This window comes from Oryctolagus cuniculus, chromosome 21 (genome assembly GCF_964237555.1).
Source record: "Oryctolagus cuniculus chromosome 21, mOryCun1.1, whole genome shotgun sequence".
NCBI classification, from domain to species: Eukaryota; Metazoa; Chordata; class Mammalia; order Lagomorpha; family Leporidae; genus Oryctolagus; species Oryctolagus cuniculus.
The window spans coordinates 26,481,355-26,498,609 of record NC_091452.1 but is presented as its reverse complement, the minus strand read 5'-3'; the positions used below and the strand labels follow the sequence as shown (position 1 = coordinate 26,498,609).

General features: G+C 38.2%; 1 protein-coding gene across 2 annotated transcripts in view; it reads right to left on the bottom strand.

Moving 5' to 3' along the window:
* The window catches only part of LOC100350369 (zinc finger protein 300-like), a 122,895-nt gene that overhangs the window by 16,729 nt on the left and 88,911 nt on the right, over window positions 1-17,255 (bottom strand). For both annotated transcript variants that reach the window (XM_070065871.1, XM_070065870.1), the window contains exon 3: window positions 2,254-2,408. The gene's annotated coding sequence lies outside the window, so the exon portion shown is untranslated. The remainder of the gene's footprint in view (window positions 1-2,253; window positions 2,409-17,255) is intronic.

Here is a 17,255-nt window from a genome sequence, read left to right as displayed (position 1 = left end):
TCATGTAAAGGGAATGAAGTTACTTGTTATCCAAGTGGAATAAGATTTTAACAAAATCTGTACAATATACTAATTTATGACCATTATATTGTTTTTTCTCCCTAATACATGGATATATTAATTTGTACCAATACACATCCCAAAGTTCATCATAACCTTGTTTACTGATTTTTTTTTTTTCAAGTATGGCAGAATGGGTTTTGTGGCAACATGTGTTAAGTCACTGCTTGGGATGCCTGCATCCAAAACCAGTGCAAGTTTCAGCCCCGGCTACTCTGCTTCCAATACATCTGCTTATGTGAACTGGAAGGCAGCAAATGATGGTTCATGTACTTGATCCCCTGTAATACATCAGAGAGAATTAGAGGAATCCCAGGCTTTTGGCTTCAGACTTGTCACACTTAATTGTTATAGGCATCTGAGGATTGAGCTAGTAGAAAATCTCTCCTCTCACTGACTTTTTGGTGAACACAAAGATGATACAAGTATATGTGATTTTAAAGAGTGGACAAATATTTAGTAAAAATATTTATCCACTGTCTAGCAACCAAGTTTTCCCTGTCCTTTTTTTTCCAGATTATTTTTATAAAAACTGTGTTTTGTGTTTCTCTGATTTGCAAGCATAAATATGGGAAAGTTTTACTGGATCATTTACTTGCCAGTGGAGAAGAATGAAATGTATCTGTACTCTAAGCAGGAGCACATTTAAGGGACAAGATTTGAATCTATGGTTGTCTCATGTTCATTCTTCACAGGGAAATGGCATTTGTGGGATTTTTCAAATGAAAAACTATTTTATCTGTAGTCTAACAACAGCTTCATATTCCTAAGGAAACCTGACATCTTCAGCTTCTCAGAACTACAACAGGTACAGAAAAGTCTCAATGTACCACCTTCGGTATATACTCCTTGCTAGTTTATGGAATAGGTATGTTTACTTTTTTAAAAGTGTTTTCTAGTTCATTCTGAAATTACCATCCCTGGTTATATCCAATCAATTCTTTCTATAAACACTCCTCTGTGGTAATTTGTGTTTCTAAGGCTCTTGATCACTTTTCTACTATTTTCATGGAAAGCTTCATTTCCTATGCCTTCACATCATTTTTGTTTGTTTTTCAATGATACTGAAAAATTAGAAAATTCATACTTTAAGCTCTACTCTTTAACAAATATGAAACCATGAGGTTACTTGAGCTTGGGACTCAGAATCCCATGACTTTCTTTTTTTAAAAGATTTTATTTATTTATTTGACAGGTAGAGTTACAGACAGTGAGAGAGAAAGAGACAGAAAGGTCCTCCTTCTTTGGTTTACTCCCCAAATGGCTGCAAAGATCTGAGCTGCCCCAATCTAAAGCCAGGAGATAGGTGCTTGTTCCTGGTCTCCCATGTGGGTGCAGGGGCCCAAGCACTTGGGCCATCTTCCACTGCTTTCCCAGACCACAGCAGAGAGCTGGATGTAACGAGAACCAACTGGGACTAGAACCGGCACCCATATGGGATGCCGGTGCTGCAGGCAGAGGATTAAGCTAGTGTGCCATGACTTTCTTAATAAGTCTAGAATCACTTGTTTTCATGCTTAGCTCCATGATTTTCATGCTTAGATTCATGATCTCTGACATCACAACATGGAGGCTTACCCTTGACCATATTGTAGCATTTACTTATTAACTTGATGAAGAAAAAGGTATGAAAGTGTATGGAAGGATAAATTAGCATTTGAGGAATGTATCTAAACTAGAAAAATGCTTTAGTAACATCAGAAGAGGATTGGAAGAGTTTTTGTTTTGTTTTTAAATCAAAGAACATCTTCACCCAAGAACAAGAGTTGTAGAGATACTGGTAGCCCTAGATACTCTGTGTCTGAGTGTCTGGTGCACAAAACCAGCTGTCACCAGGAGTAAGACTTGGTAATAATTCATGGAAAGAGCACCAGTCAAGACCTGTTGCACTCTTTCTGCCTTGGCCCCCCTGCCCATTATGTGCAAACTGACCTGGAGGGCTCTGATTTAGACATTCTTCCATCATCCATGGCTCTGTACCTTGCTCCAACTTGACGATCAAGTCAGGTTTGCTAATGCATTGTCCTATTAATGGAAACAGCTTGGTCTAGGAGCTATGCAACAGATGTTTGAATATGAATCCTTTCCTCAATGGCAGGTACTCAGATTATTCATGGACTTAAATTCTATACCTGCCCATTATTAAATTTTATGAAGTGTTCACTTATTTGTCAAATAGCAAGAAAATATTACCATTCGGCTTGTGATGGATGTCACTCTCCCAAGGAGAACAGGCTGCTGTAAGTCTCTAGCATCACATCCTTGTACAGGATTTTCTGAGCTTTGTTCATATTCTGCCATTCTTCCCAGGTGAAGTACACAGCGAGGTATTCAAATGTTGTCATCACCTGTGATAGAACACTTTTGGTCAACATATTAATTCTGTCACATAACAACACTGACAGTGTGTATTTTCCATATGGTAATGAAGGCGGAAGGAAGGATATAGTTCTTTTTTTTTTTTTTTGAAAGTCAGAATTATACAGAGAGAGAAGGAAAGGCAGAGAGAGAGAGAGGTCTTCTATCTGCTGGTTCACTCCCCAGATGACCACTATGGCTGGAGCTGCACCAATCCAAAGCCAGGAGTCAGGAGCTTCTTCCAGGTCTCCCACAAGTGTGTAGAGGCTCAAGCACTTGGGCCATCTTCTACTGATTTCCCAGGCCATAGCAGAGAGATGGATCATAGTGGAGCTGCTGGGTCTCGAACTGGTGCCCATATGGGATGCCAGCACTGCAGGTGGCAGCTTTACTTGCTATGCTACAGCACCAGCCCCAAGGATCTAGTTTCATCTTAGACTTGTTGAGCATTGGGAAGCCACACAGAAGCATTCAACAGGGAGTCAAATCTATGTTCTAAGGCTGTAAAAAATGCCTAAATGGAGGACACAGGAGTTTCAGGCCAAACGGCCTGAAATCTGTCACGGAGGATTGCACAGCAGGCTGAAAGAGGGACAATATTGACTCTTAAATGAGCAATGTTAAGGAGAAGAATATAGAAGTATTCAGGAGAAAAGACGAGAAACATTTATTGAAGCTATGAGGGGAATGAATAGTGGTTGCAACCCATGTGTGCCAGTTTGTGTATTAGTTGCTCCACTTCTGAGCCAGTTCCCTGCTATTATTCCTGGAAAAGCAGCAAAAGATGGCACAAGTGTGTGCACCTCTGCCACCCACATGGCAGACCCAGATGCAGCTCTTAGATTCAGTCTGGCCCACCCCTGGCCATAGTAGCCATTTTGAGGAGTGAATCTATGGATAGAAGATCTCTTAACTATTTATTTCAAATACACAAATAAATCTTTAAAAGTTACTTATTTGAAAGGTAGAGTTCCAGAGAGAGAGAGAAATAGAGATCATCCATCTGCTTGTTCACCCCCAAATAGCTGCCATGTGGAGCTGGGCCAATCTGAAGCCAGCAGCCAGGGGTTTCTTCTGGATCTTTTACATGGATGCATAAGCTAAAGGATGTGGGACACATTTCACTGTTTTCCCAGACACATTACCATGGAGCTGGATTGGAAATGATACAGCTGGGACATGAACCACTGCATGAGATATACATCAACTTTCCCAGGTTCTCTATGCACTTATTCACAAAGTTTCCTGGTGTAAACAGTAGTGTAAACAATAGTCTACCCTGGATTCCTACCGAATTTAAACGGGGTACTCAATACAAATTTTGATCAGTTCCAAAATATATATCAGAAGAAAAATAGTTTACATAGTACTGCCTAATTTTCAACAGTCAAATGCAGTCAAAAAATCTGACAGTTTGAAGAGATAGTCTAAAAGAATGAGTAATAAAATATAATTCATAAGTCAGAACTTGGCTAGGGAAAATAGGAATTCATAGATTCCCAAAATAAACTAACTAATATGGCCTGATAAATGGAAACTCCATGTCTTCATGTATTAAATTTTATTATCTTAAAAATCTACCCAAAATGGATGTAAATCTATGACTGTATAACATCAAATAATTAGATAACATTGGGGAGGGGCTGTTGCCATGGCTCACTTGGCTAATCCTCCACCTGTGGCACCGGCATCCCATATGGGCACCAGGTTCTAGTCCCGGGTGCTCCTCTTCCAGTCCAGCTCCCTGCTGTGGCCAGTGAGGGCAGTGGAGGATGGCCCAAGTGTTTGGGCTCCTGCACCCACATGGGAGACCAGGAAGAAGCACCTGGCTCCTAGCTTCGAATTGGCACAGCGCCAACTGTAACTGCCATTTGGGGGGTGAACCAAAGGAAGGAAGGAAGGCCTTTCTCTCTGTTTTCCTCTCTCTGCAATTCTACCTGTCAAAAAATAAATAAATAAATAAGATAGATAACATTGAGAAACTCCTGCAAAACATTGGCATGGAAAACACTTCTTGGTAAAGACCCCAGAGGCACAGGCATTCAAAGACAAAATTGATAAATGAGATTACATCAAATTGAGAAGCTTCTGTACCGCAAAAGAAACACTCAGCAAGGTGAAGAGGCAACCAACAGAATGAGAGAAATGATTTGCAAACTATGAAACTGATAAAGGATTAATTAGCAGAATATATAAAAGATCAAGAAACTCAACAACAACAAAACAAACAACCCAGTTAAGAAATGGGGAAAGGACTTAAACAGGCACCTTTCTCTTTTTTAAAAAATATTTTTTATTATATAATTTTATTTGAAAGAGTTAAAGAGAGGCAGAGGAAGAGAGAGAAAGACTATTTCCATCCACTGGTTCATTCCCCAGATGGCCAAAACAGCCAGAGCTTCATAGATCCAAATCCAGAAGCCAGGAGATTCTTCCAGGTCTCCCACATGGGTGCAGGGACCCACAGACTTGGGCCATCTTTTACTATTTTTCCAGGCCATAAGAGAGAACTGGATTGGAAATGTAGCAATCAGGACACAAATTGGTGCCCATATGGGATGCCAGCACTGCAGGCAGCAGCCTTACCCACTATGTCACAGTGCCAGCACCCAAACTGGCATTTTTCAAAATTAGAAATCCAAATGGCCAACAGACACATGAAAAAATGCTCAGGATCATGAGCTGTCAGGGAAACACAAATAAAAACCACAAGGAGGTCTCATCTCATCCCCATTACAATGGCTATCATACAGAAATCAACAAACAAATGCTAACAAGGATGTGGGGAAAAAGGTACCCTAATTCACTGTGGGAGGGAATGTAAACTGGTAAAGCCACTATGGAAGACAGTATGGAGATACCTCAGAAATCTGAATATAGACCAATCATATGACACAGGCATTCTACTTCTGGGAATTTACCCAAAGGAAATGAAGTCAGCATATAAAAGAGTTACCTGTACTCCCATGTTTATTGCAGCTGAATTAACAATAACTTAAGATATGGAATCAACACAAATGCCTTTCAACTGAAGACTGGATAAAGAAGTTATGGGATATTGACACCATGGAGTACTATGCAGTGTTAAAAAAAATTGAGTCGTTTGCAGCAAAATGGATGAAGCTCAAAAACATACTGGATGAAAGAAGCCAGTCGCAAAAGGACAAATACAGTATGTTCTCCCTGACCTGTGATAACAAATAAAGCACCTAAATTGTAATAATAGGAGAGAAATTGACACTTTGAGAAGTAATGACTTTAAACAGCCCTTTTCTCGACTGCTGAGGAACAGTTCATTTTTTCCATATTCTTATTGAGCTTTTATATTTATGTGTATAAAGTTAATTAAAAAATAGATGTTAGGAAAAAAATCAGACTGGTAAGAGGAGAGGGAGAGTGGGTGGGATGGTGGGTGCAGTGGGAAGAATCAACATGTTCCTAAAGTAGTATTTATGAAATATATCAAATTTGTATTCCTTAAAATAAAAGTTTTCTGGGGAAAAATTATCACATTAGACTTAACTAATAAAAAGGTTTTTATTCCAACTTTCACCATTTGGCAAACTAATTTACCTGTTAAATCTGGAAAAAAAATAAATGAAACCTCATGGTAGATTACTAAAGTCTTAATGTTATATGGCATCCATTATGTCTACAATACCTTATATATAATATTAACATATCCGATGCCTCTCAACAGATAAATGACATTTCTTGAGTATTGCAAGCTTGGCAAATGAGTTTTGACAAAGCTTTCCCAAAAGCCCCTCACTCTCAGTTTGCTTTCACCTTGAAAAGACATTTCTTCTAAGGTGTACATGGGCACCTCATTGAGTTTGGCATCAGACACAATTTTTGCAAAGAATTTAACCACACCCAACATTTTTTAGAATAAGCATACATCCTTACTGAAGGAGACTATTTAACGCACTTGTGAAGAACATACAAAGATAATACCTTATAGTGCTTCTTGGGTTCTGGTGCAATGCCTCATTTCAAAAATTAATTGTCAATAATACTACAAATCAGCCCATCTTTTATGGGACCCTCTCCAATGAAAGGTATACTAAAATCAGTCTAAATAAATTCTATAGGTGCTATCCTTAGTGCTCTCTGTGTCTTCTTCATTCTAGGGGCTCACATGCCTTCTTAATTACCTGGGACATATGTAAAGTCAAGTCCATTAGTTCTCAAGGGCCACCCATAAAAGGGACTTTGTACCAGATGGGTTCTACATCCTTGAACTACAAGGATACTATCATAGCATTTATGCTCCAAACTGATTCAGTTCCCTGCTAATGTGTTTAGAAAGGCAGCATATGATGGCCCAAATGCTTGGGCCACTGAACCCATGTGAGAGACCTGTAAGAAGTCTCCTGACATTAGGGAATTCTCTCAAACTCCTCAATAAGAACAGCATTACCTCCATTCCAAAACCAGAAAAAAAATACACAACACAGAAAGAGAAATACAGAACAATACCACTGATGAAAATAGATGCAAAAATCCTCTTCAAAGTACTTGCTAATTGAATCCAACAACACATCAGAAAGATCATTCACACAGACAATGAAGGATTTATCACTGGTATGAGGGAATGGTTCAAAAAATGCAAAACAATAAATATGATATGTCTTATTAGCAAACTGAATGATATGTCTTATTAACAAACTGAATGAAAACCATATAATTTCAATAGATGCATAAAAAGCATTTGATAAAGCACAACATGTTTTCATTATAAAGATGTAAACATATTGGCGTAGAAAGAACATTCCTTAACAAAATCAAGGCAATACATGGCAAATCTTCAACAGCATCCTATTAAATAAGAAAAGTTGGAACTGGAACAAGATGAAGTTGCTCACTCTCATAATTGCTATTCAATATAATTCTCAATGTTTCAACCAGAGCAATAATAAAAGAAAAGGAAATCAAAGAAATACAAATCGAAAGGAGAAACTAAAATTACCCCTATCTGCAGATAACATGATCTTATATATAGGAAACCAAGACTCCACAAAGAGACTATTGGAATACATGCATGAATTAGAAAAGAATAAACAAAATTGAAACCAATAGAAGAACACAAAAAAATCAGTGAAATGAGAAGTTGGTTTTTTAAAACAATAAACAAAATTAACACATCATTGGTGCAACTAACAGAAACAAAAAGAACCAAATCAATAAAATCAGAGATGAAAAGGAAATGTAACATCAGAATGAATGAATCATCAGAAATTATTACAAAGAGCTGTACACCAACAAACTAGGAAACCTAAGAAGAAATGGGTAGAGTCCTAGAAAAATACAATCTACCAAAATTAGTCATGAAGATACAGAAAATCTAAATGGACCAATAACCAAGATGGAGACTGAATCAGCAATAAAGACCCCCCAACAAAGGAAAACCCAGGGCCAGAGGGCTTCACTGCTGAATTCTACCAGACATTTAAAGAAGGTTTTAGGAACTCATAAGAGTTTGGTGAAGTGGCAAGATATAAAACTAACAGAGATAATCAATACACAGACAATGCCATGCATAAGAAAGAACTTGTAAGATCAGTACCATTCACAATAGCTCCAAAGAAAATCAAATACCTTGGAATAAATTTAACCAAGGAGGTGAAAGATCTCTACAGTGAAAATTACAAAACATTGAATAAATAAGAGATAAAAAGAAGAGATAAAAAAGTGGAAAATCTTCTAAGTTCATGTTTAACTTACATCAATTTAAAAAAAATAAACTTAATAATAGAAAAAAAAGACCTGAAATTAGATTTTTCTGATTCATCACTAATAAAAGTATTAGTCTTCACTTGTGTCTGACCATACTTAGTTTTATATTTACTTATTTTATAATTATATTCTTTTAAAAAGACAGATAAATTTTATGTCACCATTCGTAACAAGGCCATCTAGAGTCATTCTTTTAGAATCACCTTCTACTATGCTATTAATTTCTCATGAATTAATATCCATATCTTCTTAAAAAGATGTAATTTATCCTAGAGAAGGGAAGTGATATTTTACATGGATTTTAGTTATGTGTGAATATCACAACTCTCAACAACAGAACATTGTTGTCCATCCTGAAGCAAATTTGAGAGTGGGCATTTGGCGAAGTTTTTAAGATGCTGCTATGGACATTCACATTCCACAATGCATGGGTTTGAGTGCCAACTCCACTCCTGATTCAATTCCAGTTTCCAAAAGCACACCCTGAAGAACACAATCTGGGAATCAAGGGATCAAGTAGGTGGGAGCTTTAGAGACATGTTGGAGACTGGGGTATATTTATTTTTCTAAATAAAATTACTTATTTGAAAGAGAAAGAGGGAGAATCTTCCCTATCCCCAAGTGTTCCAACCTAAAATTACTACAAATGTGGATCTGTTCTGTAGATATGTGTATTGTGAACATGACATGTAATAGAAGATGGAATCTATGTGTTATCTTATCAAAGAGCCTCCATCTTTCAGACAGGACAAGACCTTACCTCTCAGCCACACTCACCCAGAACATATTGCTGGCAACAGGTAACTGGAGAGAGAACAAATGAGGATGGATTGCCCCCCCCAATTGGCAGCAGACAGGAGAGGGGTCCTGGTGTTTCCACTTCACTGTACCAGGACAGGGGAAAAGAAAGCAGACCTGTGTTCAGAGAGCACTAATTCTCTTATTCTTATTGAATCTTAAATTTTCTGTGGTATTTCCTTGCTTCTTATACATCTTTGGGACTTTACTAGCTTCTTGTTTAGATTTTAAGTAATTCTCATAAATTTTAGTAACAAGTGTCCTTACTGCTATTCACTGGCATGCCTACATTCTATGAATCATTCAATTTTAATGTTTACATGCTTAGCTAATTATTAATTATGTTTGTAATTGCAAACATACTAATGACAAAATAGCTAAATTAGCTAATGACAATCAAATGTCAGTCTTAGAACTGATTCATGTTATTATTTAGTTGTTTTGGAAACTATGAGGATGTTGACTACATGTACCATTAAAATATAATTTTTAAAAATCCTGTAATAGGCAACTCCATGTTCACAAAACTGGTAAAATCTAATGCATGTGTCAAAAACATACATAGTGGGGCTGGTGCCGTGGTTCACTTGGTTAATCATCCACCTGCAACACTGGCATACCATATGGGCACTGGTTCTAGTCCCAGATGCTCCTCTTCCAGTCCATCTCTCTGCTGTGGTCCAGAAAGCATCTTCCACAGATGGCCCAAGTCCTTGGGCCCCTGAACCCACATGTGAGACCAAGAAAAGCTCCTGGCTTCTGCTCCTGACTTTGGAATGGCACAACTCCAGCCATAGTAGCCATTTGGGGAGTGAACTAATGGAAGGAAGATCTTTCTCTTTGTCTCTCTCTCACTGTCTATAACCCTACCCGTCAAATAAAAAAAAAAGAAAAAGCAAAAACATACATAGTGATAAATTTAGAAAAGCTGTTAAGTACTGTAAGTGGCTGCCAAAGAGCTGAAAAACCCACAATGACCATGTCATTAATTTAGTATATAATGTTGAGAAAATCAAAAGCATGGCCAGCGGCGCCATGGCTCAATAGGCTAATCCTCCACCTGCAGCACTGGCACACTGGGTTCTAGTCCCAGTTGGGGCACCGGATTCTGTCCCGGTTGCTCCTCTTCCAGTTCAGCTCTCTGCTGTGGCCCGGGAGTGCATCTGCGTGGGAGACCAGGAGAAGCACCTGGCTCCTGGCTTTGGATCAGTGTGGTGCGCCAGCCATAGCACGCTGGCTTCAGCGGCCATTGGAAGGTGAACCAGCGGTAAAAGGAAGACCTTTCTCTCTGTCTCTCTCTCACTGTCCACTCTGCCTGTCAAAAAATTAAAAAAAAATTATAAAAATTATGTTAAAATTTCTGTTACAATGCACTAGATTTATGATTTTCAGAATGTATTTTTCCTATGTGTACTGTAGTCCTGTGCAAGTTTTTAGTACCAGAAATTATAAAATGTGAAAGGTTTTGTCTTTTGTTTTTAAAGATTTATTTATTTATTTGAGAGGCAGAGTTACAGACACAGAGAAGAAGAAACAGAGAACAGAGGTCTTCTACACACTGATTCACTCCCTAAATGGCCACAACAGCTGGAGGTGGGCTGATCTGAAGCCAGAGCCAGGAAGTTCCTCTGGGTCTCCCACATGGATACAGGAGCCCAGGCACTTGGGCCATATTCCACTTCTTTCCCAGACCATTAGCAAAGAGCTGGATCAGAAGTGCAATGGCAGGGACATGAACTGGCGCCCATATGTGACACCTGTGGTACAGGTGGAGGCTTAACTTAGGTCACAGCATTGGCCTAGGAAATGTTTTAGGAAGACATCCTTCATGTAGACTAGTGTATAACAATGTAAGATACATTTAGGTTTTATTTCTTACACATCATTATTTATTCTTTAGCAAGTATAAATACTGAATATAATTACATATGTATATTTTATGGAACTGTAGATTTTGTTTGTCATTCCTTCTAATTTGCTTCTTAATGGCTGCTAATAAGACAATCTTATGGATTATTGTATTGATGCTACCTGTACACAGCCAGGCATTTCCACTGTAGTATGTGTTCATGTATACAAGTATTTTTGTGTTTGTATATGTGCATGCATGTACAACCTTTGATGAGATAGTATTGAAAGTAATACTGTAAGAAATCTTTATACTCATTTCAAATTCTCTGTCCCCTCCAGAAATGGCTGTCTATGACGCAAAACAGGCCCTTTTATGGTCATGGACTGAAATGTGCCTCCCTAAAAACTCATACCTTGAAGTGCTCACAACCAATGTGACTCTAAGAGAAAACGCTTTAAAGCAAGTCAGATGATAGCATATGTGTGAGGCCCATCGGGAGCATGGCATATGGAAAACCCAAGCCTCTTATGCTCTTGATCTTACATTTGCAACCTCCACAGCATGAGAAGTAAATTTCCATGATTTAAATCATATCCTCTGTGGTATTTTACTAGTAAATCAATACATCCTCATTGCTGCCACCATTTCCTGCAATCACATAGAAGGTCTAATTATCAGAGAAATGTAGAAACTAAAAACTATGACTTCAAATGGCCAAAACATCTAGAAATCCAAGAAAGAAATCAGATAAGTAACTATTATCCTTCTCAAATACCCAGAAAAAACAAGAATGAATCAAATCCAAGGGCAGTAGAGAAAAGTGAATAATAACTATCACAGCGGAAGTAAATAAGGAAGAACCTTAAGCAATATTAAAACTGATAAAAATAAAGAGCTGATTCTAAGAAAACAAAAAATAATTCTCTACCTAGACAAGCAAATATAGGAAATGATTCAAATGAATGAAATCGAAGAGAAGAGCAATATCTACTCAAATAGGAAAATAAGATATCAAATTTATATTTCTGGTTGTAGATAACATGGGTATATTAGAAGAAGGGAGAACTGGAAATGATAAATGAATTCAGTGAAATTGGCTATACATTATAAAACCAAAACCAGTAGGACTTCTGTACATAACAGTGAACTCACTGGGAAAAATTGTAAAAATATATTTACAGTTGTGACAAGCACATAAAATATCTTACAATAAATTCAACTCAGGATTTGAAAGCTCCCTACCATAAAATTGCAAAGCAATGATGAAAGAAACTAAATATATAACAATTGGAAAATGTCTCACGTTTCAATATTAAAAAAACTTTTATCATTGAAACTTTTATACTGTCCAATATAATTTACACATTTTATGCAATTATAATCAAAGCATCGGGGTGGAGCCAAGATGGCAGAATAGTGAGGGCACGCACCAATAGTCCGGGAAAATTTAGTTTAATAAAAGGGGAGTTACGGTAGCCGCAGAAAAAAGAACCAGGAAAATATTGCAGAGGAAACTCTTCTGGATTGAGTGGCTGTGAATCGGAGGACCTACTGGGAGAACAAGGTCGCCCACCGCGAGGAAGCCAAGATGCGGGAGCCGCGGGAGCCGCAGGGTCTGCGCGCCAGTGCAGGAAGGGGAGTGCATGTCACACAGACACCAGCGGGGAGTGTTGGGACATCCAGGGCTCCGAGTCCACACATCGGCGCTGGAAGGGGAGGTGAGCTCAGTAACCCGAGACATTGGCAGGGAAACGGGGGTTAGAATCTAGAGGGGGGCCGGAAAGTGCAGCAGACTCACTACCGGAAAGAAGGAAAAAAAAAAAAGCTTGGGGGTTTCTCTCTCAGCCAACCTTGCAAAGGTTGCAAGGCTGCAAGGCTTGAAGAATTCGCAAGAGACAAAGAGCAGGCCCCCTCTCTGGATTTACATATCAACAGGGGAGAGCTAAGGAACTGAGTCACTACAATTCAGTAGCCTAGGCAACCCAGTGGGAGTCCAGAGGAGAAACGGAGCCTACACAGACTCTTTGGGTAGAAGTCAGAGACTGGAAGCTAAATACCATCAATTCTGCACAGCCGTGCCTTGCGGTATTACTTACCCCCTGAATAAGTAAAATAAATAAATAAATAAATACATAAATACATAAATAAATAAAAAGATAGAGGTTTACCACGCATAACCTGAGGGTGTCACCTTTGCACACCCTTAACCAGGAAGAACCAAGCAGAGCTCTCAGGCCAAACCCACCTCAAGCCTCCAAGGCTCCTCCAACAGCAGGCAGTCCACTTAACACGGACATAGTATAAAATAAAAAAAAAAAATTAAAAAAAAAGGAAAGTGACGAAAGAAGAATTAACTATGCCAAGCAACAAACACAGAAATTGAGGGAACAAGATCAACGATGACACTATGATGCCTCCAAATAAACAAAACACCCCAAACCAAGATTATGAAGATGATGAGATAGAAGAAATGCAAGATACGGATTTCAAAAAATTTATGATAAGAACATTTAGAAGTTTTCAAAAGCAAATCCTTGAACTACAGAAATCCTTATTGGACAGGATTGAAAATCTCTCTCATGAAAATGAAATTTTAAGGAAGAATAAAAATGAAACGCAGAAACTAGTAGAACAGGAAAGTATGATAGTGAAGAGAAATCAAAATGAAATGAAGAGCTCAATAGATCAAATGACAAACACATTAGAAAGCCTTAAAAACAGAATGGGTGAAGCAGAAGAGAGAATATCAGACATAGAAGATAGAGCACAGGAAAACATACAGTCAAACCAAAGAAAAGAAGAGGAAATTAGAAATCTAAAAAGTATTGTTGGGAATCTACAGGATACTATTAAAAAAACCAACATTCGAGTTCTAGGAGTTCCTGAAGGCATGGAGAGAGAGAAAGGATTAGAAGGCCTTTTTAGTGAGATACTAGCAGAGAACTTTCCAGGTTTGGAGAAGGACAGAGACATCCTAGTACAGGAAGCTCATAGAACCCCCAGTAAACATGACCAAAGGAGATCCTCACCATGACACGTGGTAATTAAACTTACCACAGTGAAACATAAAGAAAAGATCCTAAAATGTGCAAGAGAGAAACGTCAGATTACTCTCAGAGGATCTCCAATCAGACTCACAGCAGACTTCTCATCAGAAACACTACAGGCTAGGAGGGAATGGCGAGACATAGCACAGGTGCTAAGAGAGAAAAATTGCCATCCCAGAATATTACATCCTGCCAAGCTCTCATTTGTGAATGAAGGTGAAATAAAGACCTTTCATAGCAAACAGAAATTGAAAGATTTTGTGGCCACTCGTCCGGCCCTGCAAAAGATACTTAAAGATGTGCTACACTCAGAAACACAGAAACACGGCCATCAATATGAAAGAAGGGAAAGGAAGAACACCTACCAGTAAAAGAGCATGGGAAGCTCAAAGCATATACTAGAAAATATCTCCAAGAAAATGGCAGGGCAAAGTCACTACGTATCAATAGTCACATTAAACATTAATGGTCTGAATTCTTCACGTAAAAGACACCATTTGGCTGATTGGCTCAAAGAACACAACCCAACTATTTGTTGCCTACAAGAAACACATCTCTCTAACAAAGAGGCATGCAGACTGAAAGTGAAAGGTTGGAAAAAGATATTCCATGCCAACAGAAACCAAAAAAAAGCAGGTGTAGCCATATTAATATCAGACAAAATAAACTTTAATACAAAAACTGTTAAGAGAGACAAAGAGAGACACTATATAACGATTAAGGGTTCAATTCAACAGGAAGATGTAACTATTATAAATGTATATGCACCTAATTACAGGGCACCGGTCTATTTAAAAGATATGTTAAGGGACTTAAAGGGAGATTTAGATTCCAATACAATAGTACTGGGGGACTTCAATACTCCACTCTCAGAAATAGACAGATCATCCGGACAGAAGATCAACAAGGAAACAGCAGATTGTCCAAATGGATCTAACAGATATCTACAGAACTTTCAACCCTACAGCTAAAGATTTTACATTCTTCTCAGCAGTGCATGGAACCTTCTCTAGGATTGATCACATACTAGGCCATAAAGCAAGTCTCAGCAAATTTAAAAGAATTAGAATCATACCATGCAGCTTCTCAGACCACAGCGGAATGAAGCTGGAAATTAGCAACTCAGGAAACCCCAGAAAGTATGCAAACACATGGAGACTGAATAACATGCTCCTGAATGAACACTGGGTCATTCAAGAAATCAAAAGAGAAATCAAAAACTTTCTGGAAGTAAATGAAGACAACAACACAACATATCAAAACTTATGGGATACAGCAAAAGCAGTATTGAGAGGCAAATTTATAGCAATAGGTGCCTATATCAAGAAATTGGAAAGGTACCAAATAAATGAGCTTTCAGCGCATCTCAAGGACCTAGAAAAACTGCAGCAAACCAAACCCAAATCTAGTAGGAGAAGAGAAATAATTAAAACCAGAGAAGAAATTAACACGATTGAATCCAAAAAAAACTACAAAAAAATCAGCCAAGCGAGAAGCTGGTTTGTTGAAAAAATAAACAAAATTGACACCCCATTGGCCCAACTAACTAAAAAAAGAAGAGAAAAGACCCGAATCAATAAAATCAGAGATGAAAAAGGAAACGTAACAACAGACACCACAGAAATAAAAAGAATCATCAGAAATTACTACAAGGACCTGTATGCCAGCAAACAGGAAAATCTGTCAGAAATGGATAGATTCCTGGACACATGCATCTACCAAAATTGAACCATGAAGACATCGAAAACCTAAATAGACCCATAACTGAAACAGAAATTGAAACAGTAATAAAGGCCCTCCCAACAAAGAAAAGCCCAGGACCAGATGGATTCACTGCTGAATTCTACCAGACATTTAAAGAAGAACTAATCCCATTTCTTCTCAAACTATTCAGAACAATCGAAAAAGAGGGAATCCTCCCAAATTCTTTCTATGAAGCCAGCATCACCTTAATCCCTAAGCCAGAGAAAGATGCAGCACTAAAAGAAAATTACAGACCAATATCCCTGATGAACATAGACGCAAAAATCCTCAATAAAATTCTGGCCAGTAGAGTACAACAACACATCAGGAAAATCATCCACCCAGACCAAGTGGGATTCATCCCTGGTATGCAGGGATGGTTCAACATTCGCAAATCAATCAATGTGATTCACCACATTAACAGACTGCAAAAGAAAAACCATATGATTATCTCAATTGATGCAGAGAAAGCATTCGATAAGATTCAACACCCTTGCATGATGAAAACTCTAAGCAAATTGGGTATAGAAGGAACATTCCTCAATATAATCAAAGCAATTTATAAAAAACCCATGGCTAGCATCCTATTGAATGGGGAAAAGTTGGAAGCATTTCCACTGAGATCTGGCACCAGGCAGGGATGCCCACTCTCACCACTGCTATTTAACATAGTTCTGGAAGTTTTAGCCAGAGCCATCAGACAAGAAAAAGAAATCAAAGGAATACAAATTGAGAAGGAAGAACTCAAACTATCCCTCTAGGCAGACGATATAATTCTTTACTTAGAGGATCCAAAGAACTCTACTAAGAGACTATTGGAACTCATAGAGGAGTTTGGCAAAGTGGCAGGATATAAAATCAATGCACAAAAATCAACAGCCTTTGTATACACAAGCAATGCTGCGGCCGAGAAAGAACTGCTAAGATCAATCCCATTCACAATAGCTACAAAAACAATCAAATACCTTGGAATTAACTTAACCAAGGACGTTAAAGATCTCTACAATGAGAATTACAAAATCTTAAAGAAAGAAATAGAAGAGGATACCAAGAAATGGAAAAATCTTCCATGCTCATGGATTGGAAGAATCAACATCATCAAAATGTCCATTCTCCCAAAAGCAATTTATAGATTCAATGCAATTCCAATCAGGATACCAAAGACATTCTTCTCAGATCTAGAAAAAAATGATGCTGAAATTCATATGGAAGCAAAAGCGACCTCGAATAGCTAAAGTAATCTTATACAATAAAAACAAAACTGGAGGCATCTCAATACCAGATTTCAGGACATACTACAGGGCAGTTGTAATGAAAACAGCATGGTACTGGTACAGAAACAGATGGATAGACCAATGGAACAATTGAAACACCAGAAATCAACCCAAACATCTACAGCCAACTTATATTTGATCAAGGATCTAAAACCAATTCCTGGAGCAAGGACAGTCTATTCAATAAATGGTCCTGGGAAAACTGGATTTCCATGTGCAGAAGCATGAAGCAAGACCCCTACCTTACACCTTACACAAAAATCCACTCAACATGGATTAAAGACCTAAATCTATGACCTGACACCATCAAGTTATTAGAGAACATTGGAGAAACCCTTCAAGATATTGGCACAGGCAAAGAGTTTCTGGAAAAGACCCGGGAGG